Raw genomic sequence first — 5712 nt, 5'->3', positions numbered from 1 at the left:
AGAATTTCAATCATGGGAGAGGAGCCATTTGGGTGAATCAAGCCCTTCCCAGTCTTCAATAACTTGGGGCTCCTTGGACAGCCCACATCATGCCAAAAAAGGCATACTCACAGTTGGGAAGAACTGCATCGGACACCAGTGTCAAAAAGAGGATTTTTAAACTTGCCCTGACCAACACCCCTATGCATCCACTGAGAAATATTCTCTGAGACCTAACAGCTGATATTCCTTTTGTTCTCCTAATTAAAAACTTTTATGGCTAAATGCAACATGGTATCCTGGATTGGATCCTGGAACAGAGAAAAGACATTAGTGGAAAAACTGGTAAAATCTGAATATGTTCTGTATGTTAGTTGATGATATTATATCAGTGTTAATTTCCCAGTTTTGACAACGTACCATGATTACATAAGACATTAACATAAGGTGAAGCTGGGTGAAGGGTAAATGAAAACACTGTACCATCTTTACAACTCTTCTGTAAATCTAAAATTATTTAAAAATAAAAAAGGTTAATGGTTGAACTAGTTTACAATCCCACCAACAGTGTAAAAGTGTTCCTATTTCTCCACATCCTCTCCAGCACCTGTTGTTTCCTGACTTTTTAATGATTGCCATTCTAACTGGTGTGAGATGGTATCTCATTGTGGTTTTGATTTGCATTTCTCTGATGGCCAGTGATGATGAGCATTTTTTCATGTGTCTGTTGGCTGTATGAATGTCTTCTTTTGAGAAATGTCTGTTCATATCCTTTGCCCACTTTTTGATGGGGTTGTTTTTTTCTTGTAAATTTGTTTGAGTTCTTTGTAGATTCTGGATATTAGCCCTTTGTCAGATGAGTAGATTGCAAAAATTTTCTCCCATTCTGTAGGTTGCCTGTTCACTCTGATGGTAGTTTCAAACAGTATGGTGATTCCTCAAGGATCTAGAACTAGATGTACCATATGACCCAGCCATCCCACTACTGGGTATATACCCAAAGGATTATAAATCATCCTGCCAAAAAGACACATGCACAGGTATGTTTATTGCAGCACTATTCACAATAGCAAAGACTTGGAATCAACCCAAATGTCCATCTGTGACAGACTGGATTAAGAAAATGTGGCACATATACACCATGGAATATTATGCAGCCATAAAAAAGGATGAGTTTGCGTCCTTTGTAGGGACATGGATGCAGCTGGAAACCATCATTTTTAGCAAACTATCACAAGAAGAGAAAACCAAACACCGCATGTTCTCACTCATAGGTGGGAACTGAACAATGACATCACTTGGACTCGGGAAGGGGAACATCACACATCGGGGCCTATCATGGGGGGGGAGGGGGGAGGGATTGCATTGGGAGTTATACCTGATATAAATGACGAATTGATGGGTGCTGACGAGTTAATGGGTGCAGCACACCAAAATGGCACAAGTATACATATGTAACAAACCTGCACGTTATGCACATGTACCCTAGAACTTAAAGTATAATAAAAAAAAAAAGAAAAAAAAAGAAAAAAAGAAAAATAAAAAAGGTTTTAGTATTTGTGGCAGAGAATACCTCCCATTTCAGTCTATGCTTTCCTTACATAAGGAGAATACTGGTGCAACAACATTTTTCATGGAATTTATAGGATATTGAGACAGCCAAGTAAAAAGGGCTCCCTGGAGAATCTCCAACCCACCTGTGCACTGGGAGGACAGGATGGGGCCTCGGGAAGTTTCAGCTGTTTGCAGGGGGAGGAGCCTGGCCGTTCCTGTTCTTGTGTGGTAACCGGGGATTCAATCTAGCAGGATTCTCACTTTGCTGAGAGTCCCTGTTTCCCTTTTTTTCTTCCTTTTCACCCAACGAACCCTGCCCTACACACCCTACAATGTGTCCATGTGCCTAAATTGTCCTGGTCGTGTGACAAGAACCTGATTTTCCAACAACAACATTTGGGCATAGTGTAATCATGGCCTATAATCTCTTTAATAATTTTATAATTTTAAATATCTGATTAAGCTATTTCAAAAAAATTTTTCTTTTTTTTTTTTTTTTGGAGACGGAGTCTCGCTCTGTCACCCAGGCTAAAGTGCAGTGCTGAAATCTTGGTTCATTGCAACCTGTGCCTCCCAGGTTCAAGTGATTCTCCTACCTCAGCCTCTCGAGTAGGTGGGACTACAGGCACATGCCACCTCTCCTGGCAATTTTTTTTTTTTTTTTTTTTTTTTTTGAGATGGAGTTTCTGTCTGTCACCAGGCTGGAGTGCAATCTCGGCTCACTGCAACCTCCACCTCCCCGATTCAAGTGAGTCTCTTGCCTCAGCCTCCCTAGTAGCTGGGATTTTACAGGGACCTGCCACCACGCCCAGCTTTTTTTTTTTTGTATTTTTAGTAGAGATGGGGCTTCACCATGTCTGCCAGGCTGGTCATGAACTCCTGACCTCAAACAATACACCCACCTTGGTCTCCCAAAGTGCTGGGACTACAGGCATGAGCCACCACACCTGGCCTGGTTTTTGTATTTTAGTAGAGATGGGGTTTTACCATGTTGCCCAGGCTGATCTCGAACTCCCTCCCGACCTCAGGTGATCTGCCTGCCTCAGCCTCCCAAAGTGCTGGGATTACAGGCATGAGCCACCACGTCTGGCCCAAAAAAATGGTTCAATTCTGTTTTTATGCACTTACTCATTTCCTGTGCAAACTCTTGCCATTTGACAGGGATGTTATGATTTCACACATAGTGAGCACTAACACCAACCATGGGGGGCTGGCATTACCAAAGACCCAGCTGTCATTTAAATGAATTTGATGTGAAGATTCCCAAGAGCCAGCGTGCTCAGGCAAACTACAGCAGGTCCTCAAATAACATCGTTCCGTTCAACATCATTTCATTATAATGTTGATGAGTTCCCAGTCAGAGCTACTGTCTCTGTGCAGTCTGCATGTTCTCCCCATGTCTGCGTGGGTTTTCGTCGGGTACTCTGGCCTTCTCCCACATCCCAAAGCTGTACACATTACGTAAATCAGGTGTCTAACTGGTCCCAGTGTGAGTGAGCATGGGTGCGTGTGACTTTGCCTTGCAATGGGATGGCGAACTCGAGTTGCTTCCCACCTGGCACTCAGAGCTGCGGGGAGAGGCTCTGGCCACCTGCATCCTGAACTGGAATAAGCGGGTAGTTATCTGACTTGTTGTCATTAATTTTTCTTAAGTATATGTACGGTCCACTTTCATATTTCAATGTGTAATATTAAAAGTGTTTGGAGTCTTTATTTAGAAGTTTGGTGACATTTTTGTGACCAGAAATATGCCACAGGAACTTGACTCTTGTTTATATGAATTAGCCTATGGTAAAATTGGTTTGTTTAATAATAGATGTTGGCAAGATTTTGGAAAAAAGAGATGGCTTATCCACTGGTGGTGGGAATGTAAACTAGTTCAGCCACTGTGAAAAACAGTTTGGGAATTTCTCAAAGAACTGAAAACAGAATTACCATTCAACCCAGTAATTCCGTTACTGGGTATATACCCAAAGGAATATAAGTCATTCCACCAAAAAGACACATGCACTGATATATTCATTGTTGCACTATTCACAATAGTAAAGACATAGAATCAAATTAGGTCCCCACCTACAGTCGACTGGATAAAAGAAAACTATAGTACATATATACCATGGAATACTATATAGCCATAAATTACAATGAAGTCATGTCCTTTGTAGCAACATGGATACACTTGGAGGCCATTATCCTAAGCGAACTAATGCAGGAACAGAAAATCAAATACTGCATGTTCTCACGAGTGGGAGCTGAACGTTGAGTACATATGGACATAAAGACAGGAACAACAGAGACCCGGCCATACTTGAGGGTGGAGGGTGGGACGAGTGTGAAGGTAGAAAAACTACTATTGGGTACTATGCTCACGATCTGGGTGACAAAATTACTTGTACACCAAACCCCAGCATCACACAATTTACTCATGTAACAAACCTGCTCACGTACCCTCCTAAATCTAAAACAAAAGTTGAAAAAAATGATTTTATTATATGTCATCTTACTTAAAGTCACAGTTTCCAGAGCCTATGAATGATGTTAAGTGAGGACTTACTGTACATAGATATTTACTTCCTTTTTTTCCCTGAATCAGGCACCAGCCCCAATTTAAAAAAAAGAAAAATCCTTTAAGTAGTAGTATTCACAATGGCCAAAAAGTAGAAGCAACCCTATTCGTCGGCAGGTGAATGGATAAACAAACTGTGGTATACACATACAATAGAATATTATTCAGTCTTAAACTGGAAAAAAATTCTGACACATGCTGCAACACAGATGAACCTTGAGGACATTATGCTAAGTGAACGAAGCCAGTCACAAAAAGACAATACTGTGCAATTCCATTTAAATGAGGTATCTAAAGTCGTCAGAGTCAGAGGGACAGAAAATAGAATGGTAGCTGCCAACGAAACAGGAGAGTTCTCTGTTCCCCCTTGCAGGACATGCAAAAGGGGTGTGGCTTAGCTGTTCAGTCGCTGCCGCTGCTCAAACCCCTAAAGGGAGGGGAAGCACATAGATGGACAGGTACAGGAGGGCATGTGTTACAGTGTGCCCTTTTAGCCCTGCCGTCTGTGGACAGCCTGAGTGTTAACCAGCTCAATGGACTCTACCTTTTTGCAAGGGCAGAGGGCCAGTGTGACAGCTTTCTGTATCTCAAGCTCTTGCTCAGCGTCCCTGGAAGAATCAGGTCACACACAGCCTTGAGGGATGAATATGGGGTTTCATTGAGCCATGGAGGTGCTCTGAGAGGGATGGATGGGGAGCTACAAAGGGGATGAAGTTGGAAGATGATCTTTCCCTGGAGTTTGGCCATCCAGCAGCTGCACTCCCCTCTGACCACCCTCAGCCAAACTCCTCTCGGTGTTCATATGTTCCTCCTCTTCTCTCTTTCTCTGCTGCGTTGTTCCGCCATTCATCGGCTTGTCTCCTTATTTCATTGTCTCCTCACCTGCTTGTCTGCTTCTGAAGCCTGGGGTTCGGGGTTTATATGGATATAGGATGGGGGGCATGGCAGGCCAAAAGACAACTTTTGGGGTGCAAAAACAGAAATGCCTGTTCCCACTTAGGGTCACAGGTCTCCAGGTTTGAGGGTGGGGCCTTTGCCAAGGAACCGCCCTCTTCTCCTTAGTATTTCCCTGTGTCCTGTTCATATCACCAGGGGCTGAAGGGGAGGAGGAAATGGGGAGTTGTTCAATGGGTGCAGAGATTCGGTTTTGCAAGAAGAAAAGAGTTCTGGGTATTAGCTGCACAACAATATGAATATACTTAACAGTACTGTACTGTACACTTAAAAATGGTTAAGATGCTAGGTTTGGTTTTGTTTATCACAATGAAAATTTTTAATATTTTTATCTTATTTATAGGGGACTATTTCATTCTTTTGTCACTTAACAAAGTCAAGGACTGAATGTAGGCTACCAGCCCACAATAAAGGATCACAACTTCTTAAACTTTAATATTTCTTTATTATACAAATATTTATGTTGGAGAAAAACTGGAAAACAAAGACAAGCCAAAAATAAATATAGGCTGGGCACAGTGGCTCATGCCTGTAATCCCAGCACTTTAGGAAGCCGAGGTGGGCGGATTGCCTGAGATCAGGAGTTCGAGACCAGCGTGGCCAACATGGTGAAACCCCGTCTCTACTAAAAATACAAAAATTAGCCAGGTGTGGTGGCA

Source organism: Colobus angolensis, unplaced genomic scaffold (genome assembly GCF_000951035.1).
Source record: "Colobus angolensis palliatus isolate OR3802 unplaced genomic scaffold, Cang.pa_1.0 Scaffold281, whole genome shotgun sequence".
Classification (NCBI taxonomy): domain Eukaryota; kingdom Metazoa; phylum Chordata; class Mammalia; order Primates; family Cercopithecidae; genus Colobus; species Colobus angolensis.
The sequence above is the reverse complement of the archived record's forward strand: the minus strand, read 5'-3'. Positions refer to the sequence as shown.